The 15,200-nt window shown below is 47.5% G+C and overlaps 1 protein-coding gene across 1 annotated transcript in view; it reads left to right on the top strand.

The window, feature by feature from the left end:
• RASSF3 (Ras association domain family member 3) overlaps positions 1 to 15,200 on the top strand; it is a gene marked incomplete at both ends in the record, with an annotated part of 80,128 nt that overhangs the window by 47,284 nt on the left and 17,644 nt on the right. The window lies entirely within an intron of this gene.

The raw sequence follows: 15,200 nt of genomic DNA, 5'->3' as shown, positions 1-15,200 counted from the left end.
CCACACAGCTCTGAGGAAGGAAGTTTTTGTTTTTGGAGATTCTGGGTTCAGTCCATGGAGGCCAAGGTCTGAAGTCCAGGGTGAGGCAGTGGGAAGAAGAGAGAGAGAGCTGAACACGAAGCTCTGCTCTCTCCTCATAGAAACCAGGAGGAGAGAGAGAAAGCAAGCCAGCAAGGGGGTTCAAAGACACAAGCACAGCCGGGCGTGGAGGCGCACGCTTATAATCCAGGTACTTGGGAGGCTGAGATAGGAGGATCATGCAGATTCAAAGCCAGCCTCAGCTACTTAGTGAAACCCTGTTTCCAAATTAAATATAAAACAGTAGCCTGGAGGTAGAAAGCCCTTGGATTTTATCCCCAGTACCACACACACACACACACACACACACACACACACACACACACACACACAAAAGCACAATCTGTAAGGCTATACCCCCAGGGACCCACCCAGATACATCCATAATGGATTTATCTACTGATGAGATTATAACCCTTCTGACCTAACTATATCAACCCTGAGCTCTTCAGGAGATGTTCTCTATCTGCCCATAACACAAAGTCACATATAGAATAAGAATTTGCTAAAGGTGGAGATCTGTTCCAAAGAAACCAGCCATCACTGTCAGTCACCCTGTCTCAGGGCTGAGCTCCTCAAGGGCAGGGTCTGTCTGTGAGTCTTCCCAAAGCACCTTGCACAGGGCAGGGCACTCAGTCATCTCTGTGGAATAAAGGGGGAGAAAAACGTGACCAGCACAGTTAATATAGCAACCGTTTGACACCGGGCGGTAGTGTTGTCCTTGTGGGCCGGTCAAACAGCAGGAACCCGTGGTTGAGGGCCAGGCTGTCTGGATCCTCCTGGGCAGGAAAGTGAGGCTGAGCTACTACTGATTCTGAAGAGGAGGAGCAGGATACTGGGCAGTCCAGCCTACACCTCTAAGACGGATGTGTTTTTGCAGAAAGAAGCAGGTGCCATCACCCAGTGAAAGCTGAACTGTGTGACACATTCTGTGCCAAACTCTGGAGTTCAGTTTGATCTCAGGCTGGACCAGTTGGAGAAGTTTTAAGAGGTCAGGCTGGGCCTGGGCCTGCTTTCCAGTTATGAAATGTGATCAAGCCCATTCTTGGGCAGTCTTTTGAAGGGACAGAAAACGTGCTGTTCTGGGCTTAAGTTATTGTGTATTTCTCATATGTGTTTTACATTGTTCGGTGTCTTTTCAAGATATGCAGTGAGAAAAAACAGCTGTAGTCAACTTTCTTCCTCTTGTCCTAAGCCAGAACTTAGGGTGTTTGGTATGGACTGGATTTAGTTGTAATTTTAAGATGAAAGAAATGAGGAACAAAGAAGGAAACCTAAGTTTTAACTTAATATAGGTTTGAAATCGTTTTTTTTTCTCTTCTCTGGCGTGTCCATTTGTCTTACACTTACTTTCTTTTGAAGTCCTGAGTTTAGAGTGGTTCTAAAAATACCCGTTAGCAGTATGCTAAGTGTTTTCTCTTTGTCTAAAATTAGCCACTTTGAGCTGTGTGCTGTGGTTTTTCCAAGCCCTCTGTTAGGTGCCCTGGCTACTTCTTTTTGTGGTGCTCTGTGCTCCGGATGACATGTTGATGGGGCAGTAAATGCAGAACGGCTTTATCTTCCACAGAAGAACCTGCAGAGCAGTCTCCAGCCTAGATGCCACCTCCTCCAGGCAGCCTCCTGGGTGTGTCCCTGCTGTGCTCTCTTCTGTACCTCCTGCATTGCCGCCTCCCAGACCCACCCGGGCCTTGCAGGGCAGAACCTGTGGTGTGTTCACTGTTGTGTCCCAGTGTTCACACGCAACCACTTGCTGAGTATTTAAGTGCTTAGCAGATACTTGGCAAGGGCCAGAACCGATCCACTTACTAAGCAGAAGGAAGGGAAATATTTGTTTGTGTGTCTGCAAAGAGATTTGTCTCTTCACATGAAAATTAAGAAGGAAATAGGGAAACAAGAAAGTGGGAGCAAAAGTAGCTGAGAGTGTAGTGGCCCAGCAGTGGGACCAGGGTGGTGTTGGGAGCAGCCCGTCACTGCCCAGAGAGAAAGCAGCAGCCACTGACCTGCCTTTCCTCTGTGTTGGACATTTCTAAGACTTGTCTTCATTTTTAAAACAGTATCTGTCCTTGCAGAAACGTGGTCTACCCATTCTGTGCAACTGGGCAATGCAGTTATTTTGTGAAAGTAGTCACACTTGGTTAAGAGTTTTCATTTTGTTAATTTCTGTAATAGTTTTTCAGTTTTGTATGTCCATGCATGTTTTTCTATTAGGATGGTTATGGCTTTTATCTCAATAGAATTTCTGTCTTAGAAGTTTCCTATTTTCTAGGTGTTAGGGTATCTGAAAACCTTTTTTTTTTTTTTTTTTTTTTTTTTGGTGGTACTGGGGATTGAACTCAGGGGCATTTTACCTCTGAGCTACACTCCCAGCCCTATTTTTTTTTTAATTCTTCTTTTGAAACCGGGTCTCATTAAGTTGCAGAGGGCCTCACTAAGTTGCTGCGGTTGGCCTCTAGCCTGCAGTCCTCCTGTCTCAGCTTCCCAAGTACTGAGATTATAAGCATGTACCATTAATGCACCATATGTGCACCATGTAGTTGAGATTAATGTACCATTAATGCACCATACATGAATTCCCCTTAATGTACTGGGGATTGAATCCAGGGACATTCTACCTCTGAGCTATAACCCCTGCTCTTTTCGTTTATTATTTTGAAACAGGGTCTTGCTTTTTTTTTTTTTTTTTTTTTTTTTTTTGTACTGGGGATGGAACCCAGGAGCATTCTACCTTCGAGCTATACCTCTAGCCCTCTTTTTTTCTTCTTTATTTTGAAACAGGGTCTTACTGAGTTGCAAAGGGCCTAAGTAGCTGAGGCTGTTCCAAGAACTACTATCCTCCTGTTTAAGCCTTTCAAATGCTGGGATTACACGTGTATGCCACCATGCTTGGTTCTTGCTAAATTTTTGAGGGCCTCACTAAATTGCCGAGGCTGGCCTAAAACCTGAGATCCTCCCGTCTCAGCCTCCCAAGCATTAGGATTCTAGGTGTGTGCACCACACCAGGCCCTAAGGACCACATTTGACCCCACTTCCCTGTCTGTGATCTCTCCATTGGTTGAGAGGGAAGACACGAGTAAGATGGATAGTAAAATTTATCTTTGTTACTGCTAAAACTGTGTGGCAAATGTGTCTTATCCCTGTGGCCCAGTGGCTTCTTGAGGCTCATCTCCAGAGGATACCCCCCCCCCTTACAGGGGTTGTTGACCCCGCAAGAGAGGACAAAGAGAGGGGCTGGCTGTGTTGGATGCCCTTTTTCTCTTTGAGACTGAGGATCTTAGTTCTCCTTCTCCACAAGAGGTAAAAACATAGTTCCTGGAGAGATCCTCTATTTTCCCAGAGTCACACAGCTGGCTAGCAGCAGATGTCTCTCTGGGGTCTAGAGGCCATTTGGTGTGTGTAAAAGGCTGGCCTTTGGAGTTGGAGGCCTCGTGGTCATATTCTTCCTCTGTGACCTTAGCTTTGCTTGTGCTATACTGGGATTAAACTTTCCGCAGCACACGGTCCTGGAGGGTTGGTTACTGAAGCTGTGCCATGAATGCCTGGAGCCAGGCGGACCGCTCTGCTTCCTGAGCCAGCAGTGCAGAGGGCACCCCGCTGGTAGAGCCATGTTCCTCTTGCTCTTCTTCCTTCTCCTCATCCTGGCTTTGGAGCCTCGGGAAACTTGGTGATTGAGGGTAAAGTGGGTTGTGGATGTTGAGTGTTTCCATATATATATATATATATATATATATATATATATATATATATATATATATATATATATCACCACCCCACCCCCCCGGATCTGGGGATGAAACCCAGGGGCATTCTCTCTCCTCCCTCCCTCCCTCTCCCTCTCCCTCTCCCTCTCTCTCTCTCTCTCTCTCTCTCTCTCTCTCTCTCTCTCTCTCTTTGGTGGTACTGGGGGTGGAACCCAGAGGCTTTCTACCTCCGGGCTATACTCCCAGACCTATTATATATTTTATTTGGAAACAGGGTCTCACTAATTTGCTGAGATCCTCACTAAATAGCTGAGGCTGGCTTCGAACCTGTGCAATGCTCCTGTCTCAGCCTCCCAAGCGCAGGGATTACAAGCGTGAGCCACCACACCCGGCTTGGGGCATTCTATCTCTGAGCTACACATACCCCTAGCCCTCTTTTTTATTCTTTATTTTGAAACAGGGTTTTACTGAATTGCAAAGGGCCTCACTAAGTAGCTGAGGCTGTCCTCGAACTGCTTTCCTCCGTTCTCAGCCTCCCAAATGCTGGGGTTATAAGCCTGTGCCTGTGCCACCACGCCTGGCTCCATTTTGAATTTTTGAGAGAAAAAGAAATTTTTCCTAGGGGAGTAAAGTCCTAAATTGAAAGACTTGTATGTAATACACATACCTCAGGTCACACCTGGAATTAATTTTGAAGCCAGGAGTTGAACAGTGTGGCCTCTTTAACCTTGGGGAACAAGTACCCTTCAGCTCTAGATATTCTCATTTTTTTCTTGGACATTCTTTAAGTGCCTGTTTCTAAAGTTTAGTTTTGTTTGTGCATGTTAGAGGACTCTGTTGAAGTAATTCCTAGGGGAGGAAATTAGTGGCTTAGGTCAATGAGTAAAAGAGACCGAAACTTTCACATATTTGTGTAAGGATATCTGGCCCCTAATGTGTCAAGTTGGCCCTTCTTGTCTCGGTGTTTCCTTAGATGTCTTGGCTGAAACAGTTCCCCACATCCTCAGGCGATGGCACTCCTGGGGAGAAGGATGTGGCGCTGAGCAGCTTGCTTCCTGTGTTGACTTGACCCTCTGCTTCCAGTGTCTGCTCCCGGTGTCCTGTCCAGGTTTTAGCTTGGAGATTCCCAGGATCGTTTCTAACCGTTGAAGTGCTAACCATTGTTAAATTCAACTTCTCTTTCTCTTTCCTCTACTGCAGGTCTGCCTTTCACTTGATGCAGGTTTGCAGTGTAGCCTTAGTGGCTGGCAGCCCCTGGGGTGAAGGGCTGGGTGGGCCCCAGTGACCCCAGAGCTGAGGAAAGGTGGGGCGGGCTTCCTCCTGGGGCCTCTGCTTCCTGAGCAGCGCTGCAGAGGAAAAGGATCTGGAGGGTGTGTGAACCTTCAGGTTACACAAGCAACAGTCCTGCACAGCAGAGACAATGTAAATCACTGGGAATCACAAGAAAATAAAACAAGAAACCCCAGTCAGGCCAGTTTCCAGGGCAGCTGGAGGATAGCTTTTATTTATAAATTGGTTGACCAATTGAGTGATGGTAAACACTTTCCTTTTGGCAATCCTCGGTATTAGTATTATTAGTATTATTGTTATTATTAATGGCTGGAGAAGCCTTTTATTTTGTAGACACGATGGCATCTCTCTGCCCAGGGGATCGCTGCACCGAGTTCTCTCTGGCAGCTTCTGCATGTTGGTCTCTGTGGTTGGCTGGTCGGCCTGGAGGAAGAGCTTTGCGGGGTGGATGCCTTTGTTTATTTGGGGGTGGCAGTCGGCACATGAAAGTGTTGTTCAGCGATGCCAGCGGGGTCCTCAGTTGCTTTGTGTTTATTTTTGTTTCTAGGGCTATTTATTTTAGTTTTTAATACATGAAAGCTTCTCCTCCCCCTCCCAGATTTTATTGCTTTGTTCTCTAAGTCAGACAGACTCTGGAGAAAATTTTCTTTTTTTTTTTTGAAAGTTTTGTTAAAAATTTTGGATTTTTTTTCTTTCTTATTTTACACAGAGGGAGGAAGTGTGTGGGGGTGGGTGGGTACATCACCCGCCAGGCACAGACAGACCCGGTTGATGTTTCGGCTGTTGCGTTTCAGTCCAGGTTCTTTCTGCACATTGTGTGTTCTGCTGTATGACAGTTTTCTTTCCTGATTTCTTGTTGCTTGCCAATTAAACTCTTCCGTAAGCTTTGTGTTAACAGCTCCTGCGTGGCTCTTCTTCAGATCTGACGGCTTTTAGCCATTTCCTTAATGATGGAAATAGAGTATTCTAATTCTTAAATTAATTCTCTTTGCCCCTGGCCAGGTTAGTAATCCCCTAGTAAATTGCTTGGTGTCTCACCACCCCGTTTTCTGAGATTCAGACTGAATGTGGTATCAACATGACCAAGCTTCCACTCTCCTCTCAGCCTGCTTCCTGTGTCCCGGTCCAAGGACCTCCTCTCTTTTCTTTTCCTTTTTTTGGTGGAGGTGCTGGGGATTTTAGCCAGTGGTGTTCTAACTTCTGAGCTACAACACCTCTTTTTATTTTGAAGTAGGGCTTTAAGTGGCTGAGAGGCTCGTTAAGTTTCTGAGGCTGGCCTTCAGTCTGTGATCCTCCTGTCTCAGCCTCTCAAGTACGAGACTGGAAGTGAGCACGATTGTGCAAAGCTTGTCTCCTGTCCTTTACTTGCTGGCTTTGTTGGCTTTGAATTAGACAAACCTGGGTAGGAACCTCACTTTCCTTCCTCCCTTAACTATAGTCTCAGGCAAATTCATCCTACAAAACCTTCATTTTCCTACTAGCAAAATAAAGTTCAGAGTAGGACCCACTTCTTCTGCTTTTTTTTTTTTTTTTTTTTTTTGCGGGTCTGGGGATGGAACCCAGGGTCATTCTATCTCCAAGCTATACCCCCAGCCCTATTTTTTATTCTTTATTTTGAAACAGGGTCTCACTGAGTTGTGAAGGGCGTCACTATAGCTGAGTCTGGCCGCGAACCCGGATCCTCCTGTCTCAACCTCCCAAATGATGGGATTACAAGCGTGCGCCACCACACTCGGCTCCAGGTTTTTGTTTGTTTGTTTGTTGTGGTGCTGGGGCTGAAATCCAGGGGCCTTCTACCTCTGGGCTACACTCCCAGACCTATTTCATACTTTATTTGGAAACAGGGTCTCACTAAGTTGCTGAGAGCCTCACTAAGTAGCTGAGGCTGGCTTCAAACATGTGTAAGCCTCCTGTCTCAGCCTCCCGTCTCAGCCTCCCAAGTACTGGGATTACAAGCGTGCGCCACCACGCCCGACTCCAGGGTTTTTCTTAAAGGAATTTTTTAAGCCGGGTGTGGTGGCGCACGCATGTAATCCCAGCATTTGGGAGGCTGAGACCTGGAGGATCGCGGTTCGCGGACAGCCTCAGCTACTTAGTGAGGCCCTCTGCAACTCAGTGAGACCCGGTTTCAAAATAAATAATAAAAAATAGGGCAGGGAGTGTAGCTCGGAGGTCAAATGCCCCTGGGTTCCATCCCCAGACCCACCAAAAAAAAAAAAAAAAGGAATTTTTTATAGGGATTTGGCCAGGTTGTGGGATGGTGTCCGTAATGTGGTAGTGGCAGGTTCACCGGGGAGTTGTGGCCACCCTCCTCCCCTCCAGTGCCAACCTCCCAGGGATTGGTGTTGGCTAAGCCTGCCCTATGTGGTTGTGGAAGAGGGGCCCGAAATGGAGCAGAATGGAAGGAGGTGGAGTTGAGGAGATTTTTCTTTCCTTCTAAGTGTAGAGGAAGTTCAAGTGTTAGTTTCAGCAAGGCAGAAGGTGTGGGCTGGCTTTGGCCCTGCTAGGTTCAGCCAGGTGGCCAGGCCCAGCCTCCTCCCTGCAGGGGACCTGCCTGCCTGGTTGCTCCTCTCTGAGCATTGCTTGTCTCACCCCAGACTCCTGACTGCCCAGCTGGAGTTCCTGACATGCTCCTGATGACCTGCCCGTTTCCCGTGCCACCCACGGCGAGCAGGAGGCCAGGAGATCTCTGTGGATAAGGGTGTCTGCAGAATTGGCGTAGGTGAGGCTCCTGGCAGCACTCGCCCCCGAGTGTTACTTGACTAGCCCTTCCCTAGCTTTTGATGATCTCATAGGCATTCTACCACTGAGCTACACCTGCAGTCCAATTTTATTTTTTATTTTAAAACAAGATCTCAAGTTGCCGACGGCCTCCCTAACTTGCTGAGGTTGGTCTGGAACGTGCAATCCTTTTGTCTCAGCCTCCCAAGTACTGGGATTACAGGCATGCACCACCACATCCACTCCACGGTACTTTTAACCTCCTTGGTATTAAGGAGGAAGTTGATATCATAGATAAAACCAGTCCCTGGAGCTGTGATAGGTAGGTGGCTGCTAGGGCAGTGCCGGCTACGTGGGTGTTGTCCGTGGGGAGTTTTGTGCGTGCATCAGTGTGCTTCTGAGAACGGAGGGAAGCAGAGGGGCATTCTTCTTGTTCATCCAGCATTGCCTCTGGCTGAAGGAGAAGTCTCGTACACTTGGGGCTTGGGTCAGGCCTTTTAAGGGCTGGGAACTGATTTATCAAAATAGCCCTCTTGAGCAGAGGGGCAGGAAGGAGGGGTAGGAACAAGAGTGATATAAAACACTTTAACCCCCTTTGTCCTCTTCAGACTTTCAAATTTGTCTCCTTTAAAAAAAAAAAAAAAAAAGCCAGCGTGGTGGCGCACGCTTGTAATCCCAGCTTTCGGGAGGTTTGGGAGGCTGAGACCGGAGGATCGCGGTTCGCGAACAGCCTCAGCTACTTAGTGAGGCCCTCTGCAACTTAGTGAGACCCTGCTTCAAAATAAAGAATAAAAATAGGGCAGAAGATGTGGCTCAGAGGTCAAATGCCCCTGGGTTCCACCCCCAGACCCACCAAAAAAAAAAAAAAAGGCCAGGTGTGGTGGTTCATGCTTATACTCCCAGCATTTGGGAGGCTGAGACAGGAGGATCGTGATTCGCAGACATCCTCAGCTACTTAGTGAGGCCCTTTGCAACTCAGTGAGACCCTGTTTCAAAATAAAGAATAAAAAATAGGGCTGAGGGTATAACTCGGAGGTAGAATGCCCCTGGGTTCCACCCCCAGTGGTGCAAAAAACAAACAAAAACAACTCAGCTGGGGCAGTGGTGTACACTTGTGTAGTCTCAGCTGTTCACCTGAGATTCATCTCAGCTGTAATTCCAGCTGCTCTGGATGCTAAGGCAGGAAGAGTGCAAACTCAAGGCCAGCTTGGACAATTTACTGAGACGCTGTCTTAAAAAAAATAAAGGTGGCCAGCACTAGTAATTAATCCCCGTGCTTGGGAGGCTGAGACAGGAGGATCGCACGGATTCAAAGCCAGCCTCAGCTACTGAGTGAGGCTCTCAGCAACTTAGTGAGACCCTGTTTCCAAATAAAGTATAAAAAATAGGTCTGGGAATATAGCGAGGAGGTAAAAAAGCCCCTGGGTTCCACCCCCCAGTACCACATGCACACAAAAATAGTTTAGTGAGATCGTATTTCAAAATAAAGAATAAAAAATAGAGTTGGTGGTATAGCTCAGAGGTAGAATGCCTCTGAGTTCAATTCCCCAGTATCCCCCCCAACAAATAAGTAAATAAATAATAAATAAATAAGCGATGGGATGTTGCTCAGCAATACAGGATCCCTGGTTCCAATTCCAGTACCCCCACTAAATGCTAATGGAGGTGGGGTTATATCCCATTGGTAGAACACTTATCATGTGAGAGACGTTGGGTCCAATCCCCAGCATCTTAAAAACAAATGAAACACAAAAGAAACAACCAGCCTAGGATTGGTGGGCCATACCTATAATTTCAGTGCTTTATCAGAGGCTGAGACAGGAGGATTGCAGGTTTGTTGCCAGCCTCAGCAACCTAGTGAGACCCTGTTTACAGGTATAACTTGGAGGTTGAAACCTCCTGGGTTCAATCCCCAGTAATCCTGCCCCCCCCCAAAAAAAAGGCTCATGGTCTGGATATCTGGCTTAGAACAATTGTTGATTCTCTCCCTATTCTCTGTAGTGTGGTGACCCTCAGATAGTGTAAGAAGGAGCTATAGAAACACACTTGGGCTAAGAATTGATGTTTATCCAGGCCCTAGCCAGGTATGGTAGTGTGCACCTATAATCCTAGTACTTGGCAGGCTGAGATAGGAAGATCACAGGCTAGCTTTAGCAAGACTTTTATCAACTTAGACCCTGTTTCAAATAGAAAAGAAAGGGCTGTGGTGTAGCTCAGAGATAGAGTGCTTCTTGGTTCACTCCCCAGTGCCAGAAAAAGAAAAAGTAAATTCTAGGCCCTAAGGGAGTTAAATGTGATTGCCTTCCTGGACATTGTCATTCCACACAAGTTTTCATCTAATTTTTAGACCTGTTGCCTGAAATGAAATCTAAGTTGATAGAAATCTCCGTTGATGATATGGTGGCAATTTAGCCTCAGAATTGGTGAGGAGGAAAATTAATTCCAAATGTCTTTCCAGTAATCTTACCTCAGATCATTTTTCTCAGGGTGCTGGTCTAGGATTTAAGGTTCTCTGTTCTCTCTTCTGATTAGGTTCCAGCTGGCAAAGTGGCTCAGGTTTTGTGCAGCCTGTGCCCTTGACTTTCAGGTTCGGGCCAGTGGGTGGAGCCACCGCCACCGGGGCCTGCCTCCGCCTTCCCTCTGGCCCCACCTGCCTTCTCCCTGGCTGCAGCATTCCTTTTTACTTCCTGTCTGGCTCACCTCCAAATGAGCCAGTTCATTTCCTTTTTCCCCCAGCCTCCCCTTATCACCAGGGTTTAAAAGTTTAGAGGATACTGCAGCCAGAGGTCTGACCTCTAAACTCTGACCTTAGCCAGAGCAGCAGCTTCCCCAGGCTAATCCAATTTGGTGGATGGTGGCTCTGCAGTCGTAATTGCTACTGGCCGAAGGCACAGCTGCTGGGTGACCTTTAAAGCCTTGACTGGGGAGATGTATTGATCCAGAATTGGGGGCTGGTGTTGGGTGGCTCTGCCTTCGTTGTCTAACTTCATTCCTCACCTCGTGATGATCTCTTGTGTTGTCCCAATAACCAGTGGACTTACTTTGTGGTACCTGTGGTGTAGCAGATGGGTAGAATATTAGAAAAATCTATGCTGTGCAGGTCATGGTGGCGCACGCTTGTAATCCCAGCATTTGGGAGGCAGAGACCACCAGACAATTGGTGTTCCCGGGCAGCCTCAGCTACTTAGCAAAGCCCTTCGCAACTCAGTGAGACCCTGTTTCAAAATTGAAAGGACTAAAAAATAAGAGTTGGGGATGTAGCTCAGAGGTAGAATGCTCCTCGGTACCGCAAAAAACAACAACAAAAAAAAACCCTATGCCAAAAGGAACCATATTCAAACATTGTCTTTACTTATCAGGGAGACTGAGTTCTTGAGGCCACACCATCCCGTGGATACCTCCAAATCCTTTACCACTTGCTCCAAAGGAGAGGAAGAGGAAGCTGCAGAGGAGGGCAGGGAGCGGGTACCATGTGACCTTTCTAATTGTCAAAACCAACCAGCTGGGTTCTTTTGAGGGCTGGAAGCTTTTAATCATCTTTCCTTGCATGCCATGCTCTCCTAGAACTTGAAGAAAGTTGAACCAGTTGTGAAATGTATTACTTTTCAGAACTAATAGCATCTTAACTCCCTTGGAAAACATTGCAAAGGGGATTTCTAAATCGGAGTGTAATCTGGAATGCCTTGAGGTTGGGACCTCAAGCTGGGGCACTCCGGGGAGGCGGGTCCACCTCCAAGTTTGTTTTCTGGCTCCAAACAAACGAGTGGCTGTTTGACTATTGGCACGCGACCCGGTTTTTAAAAGTACAACCATATAGGGTATTGGCAGAATGGTAACCCCTGGGGATTTAAAAAGTGAGGTCATGGGAGGCCCAGATGAAGCTCTTTTAATGTGTATCGCAACTGCAATTAATCTTATTAACATGCTGGGCTTGTGCCTGCTTACTCTGCCCCGGGTGAGTGAGGGTATTCAAGGGGCATGCTTTGAAGGACTCTTGTTCTTTGATGGTACAGATGGATAGCAGAAGCATATAAAACGTTGTATCTGCTATTATAAAGGCCTTTTTGTGCCTGGCAGACTCATTCCATTTTGAGAAGCGAGCGCAGACTGTCACGTGGATTGATAAGGCGCACAAAAGACCCTGGATGGCAAATCCCGGCTTGTCCCTCGCGGTCCCCTGACCAGATCGGAAAGGGTGGAGCCGCCTCTGTGCCCAGCTCCCGGCTAGTCCCAACACAATATTCTGAGTGTGGCTGATTTAAAACCACTGTGGGGCAGTTGAGAAGCAAAAGTAAACACAGACGCCAGCCTGGTGTAAGAGGTGCCTGGAGGCCGGGACTGAGCCATGGGGGAGCTGGAGGCTGGAGCCCGCGGGCGGCTGTGGTCCGGGCAGCTTCCTGGAGAGGCAGCACGAGCCTTGACAGCCGGTGGCACTTGTAGGTTTTTCCCGGGTGTTCTTCTCCTGGTTTTCTTTCTTGCCTTTGAGTGGAAGAGAGAGCTGATACCGACCTCCGTTTATCCTTTACTTTGAAACAGGGTCTCACTGAGTTGCCAGGGGCCTCACTAAGTAGCTGAGGCTGCCCTCGAACTGCGATCCTCCAGTCTTACCCTCCCAAATGCTGGGGAGCCTTTAGTATTCCAAAGAGCACTGTGAAATCTCTGAGGAGGAGTGAGAGGTGCGGTAGACATCATGGCTGGTTAGTGGTCCCCGGAGCATGGCTCCTTGCTGTTCTGTAGTGCTGTGTGTGATGCCTCTGTCCTTTCCAGTTGCCCTGCTATCTGCTTACTTTACCTGTGCTGAGATAACAGTGACGCAAGGCCAGATGGGGAACATTCCCAACTGCAAAGAGGCCAAGATGAATCAGCATGCCGACTTCCCAGGGGATGTGGCATCCCTTGCACTTTCAGCATTGGTGCTATGAGAACATGGCAGCGGGCAGTGGGTTGTATGTTTAAGAACATGAACAGTGGCTCGGAGCTCCCTGGAAACAGACATTCTGATTCTTTCCTTTCAGGAATAGAATTGTGTTTGCTCTGGAACAGATGTCATTTCCTGTTAGCATCGTATTTTATATTGTTGTTGTTGTTGTTTTGCTGTACTGGGGATGGAACCCAGGGGCATTCTACCTCAGAGCTACACCCCCAGCCCTATTTTTTATTCTTTATTTTGAAACAGGGTCTCATTAAGTTGTGGAGGGCCTCACTAAGTAGCTGAGGCTGTCCTTGAACCACAGCCCTCCTATCTCAGCCTCCCAAGTACTGGGATTACAAGTGTGCGCCACCACACCCAGCCTTTTGTTTCTTCTCTGTTCTTCATTTACCCCTGTGGCCATTGATCTGTCTAGAGTTGCACTGTCCAGGACAGTAATTGAATGGCTTAAAATTCAGTTCCTCACTTCAAATGCTCAGAAGCCACATGTGGCTCCTGGCTGCAGAGAAGGCTGTTGGGCAGCCCGAGTGTTTATTAACAGTGCCGGGCCTCCCTTAGTGCACTGCCTACTTTAATATGTTTGAGGTTGTGGTACTGAAAGTAACGAGCAGCAAATGCAGATACAGAACTGCCCCTATCTCCCTTCTTATACCTATTCATTAGGCATGAGCAGGGCATGTTTCTGGCCTGAAGGGCCCTCTAAGGGCTTTGCAAGTTTAGTTCTGCATGACAGCCCTTTGTATTCATCATGGAGTCTCCTCTTTGCATACCTAAAAGTCTTCTCAGAACAGTCCCTCCTAATCATACTTTGAAATCTGATTTGGGAACATCTAACTTAAAACCAAACAAAAAAATGTCAACCCCCAAACCTCTTACTCTTTGGCTCCTGGAAATTTCTTGTTTACTGAACATGGCGTTTCAGTGCTGACCTGCTGTGGTTTGCATGTAGGTTCCTCCCTGATTGTGGTAGAAAGATCTCTCTCCGCCAGAGTGGTTTGCTCTTGGTCCATGTAGTTTCCTTATAGGAGTGGGGCCTGGCAAGACACTGTCTAAAGGAGTTAGTACCTAGACCCATTTTAGCTGGAGCCAGCCCTGAGTTCCACTTGCAGCAGGGCCCGCTGCTCTCAGAAACATGCTATGTTAGGTGTGAAGTGTGCTTGATGCGTGTTCTGTGTGCATTTACAATGTTAGAACTACACCACACTGGTGCCCCATTCTGTTGGGACACCAGCATCAAATGCCTGCTTCTAAAACGAGATGAGATGAAAAGTAGGAATTCATAATTTCTGAGTCTAACCAGGAGAAAATATTCCTGGCCCTGGTAAGGTGACCCCTTCTCCAGGTTCTCCAAACCCGGCCAGATGTCAGAGGAGCTGCGCCACGAGCTGCGGCACCTCCCAGGGAGGGGTGACGGCACCTCTTTGGAGTGTCTGTTATGACCATTGGCACTGGGTGCTACACATTCATTGTCTCCCTGCTCAGTCAGAAAGTTGCTGTTGTTCGCTTCCTCCACCTGCCTTGGGAAAAAGTGCAGAGCATCCTTCCTTCCAGCGCTGAGGATGGGGCCCAGGGCCTCGTGCAGCCTAAGCAAGCTCCCTACCGCCAGGGTATGGCCCTGCTTTATTCCTTAAAGAGGTCTGTGATACACCATTTTTAAGACCCCCAAGCAAAGCCGGACAGGGTGGCACATGCTTGTAATCCCAGTATTCAGGAGGCTTAGACAAGAGGATCATGATTTGAGGACAGCCTCAGCTACTTAGTGAGGCTTTTTGCAACTCAGTGAGGCCCTGTTTCAAAATAAAGAATAAGCCTTGTCGGGCCTTGGTGGCACATGCTTGTAATCTCAGCATTGAGGAGGCTGAGACAGGAGGATTGTGGTTCACTGTACAGCCTTAGCTACTTAGTGAGACCCTGTTTCAAAATAAAGGATAAAAAATAGGGCCAGAGACATAGCTTGGAGGTAGAATGCCCCTGGGTTCAGTACCAAAAGAAAAAAAAAAAAAAAAAAAAGCCGGGCATGGTGGTGCATGCTTGTAATTCCAGCATTTGGGAGGCGAGACGGGAGGATCCTGATTCACTGACAACCTCAGCTACTTAGCAAGGCCCAACTCAATGAGACCCTGTTTCAAAAAAAAAAAAAAAAAAAAAAGGGCTGCCGGACGTGGTGGTGCATGCTTGTAATCCTCGTGCTTGGGAGGTGGAGACAGGAGTATCACGTAGGTTCGAAGCCAGCTGTGCTGGCTTAAGAGACCCTGTTTCCAAATAAAATATAAAATAGGTCTGGGAGTGTAGCCCGGAGGTAGAAGGGCTTCCAGGAACCCCAGTACCGAATGCCCCTGGGTTTCATTCCCAGTACCACACATACACCACAAAACAACAACAACAAAAAAAAAAAAAAAACCCCAAGCATACACAGTGGGGTAGGGGTTAAGGCAAACTCCTAGGCTGTCAGCCAAGAAGAGAGACCACACTATTTCTCCCAG

The sequence above is a fragment of the Muscardinus avellanarius genome, assembly GCF_963383645.1.
Source record: "Muscardinus avellanarius genome assembly, chromosome: 11".
NCBI classification, from domain to species: Eukaryota; Metazoa; Chordata; class Mammalia; order Rodentia; family Gliridae; genus Muscardinus; species Muscardinus avellanarius.
The sequence above is the reverse complement of the archived record's forward strand: the minus strand, read 5'-3'. Positions and strand labels throughout refer to the sequence as shown.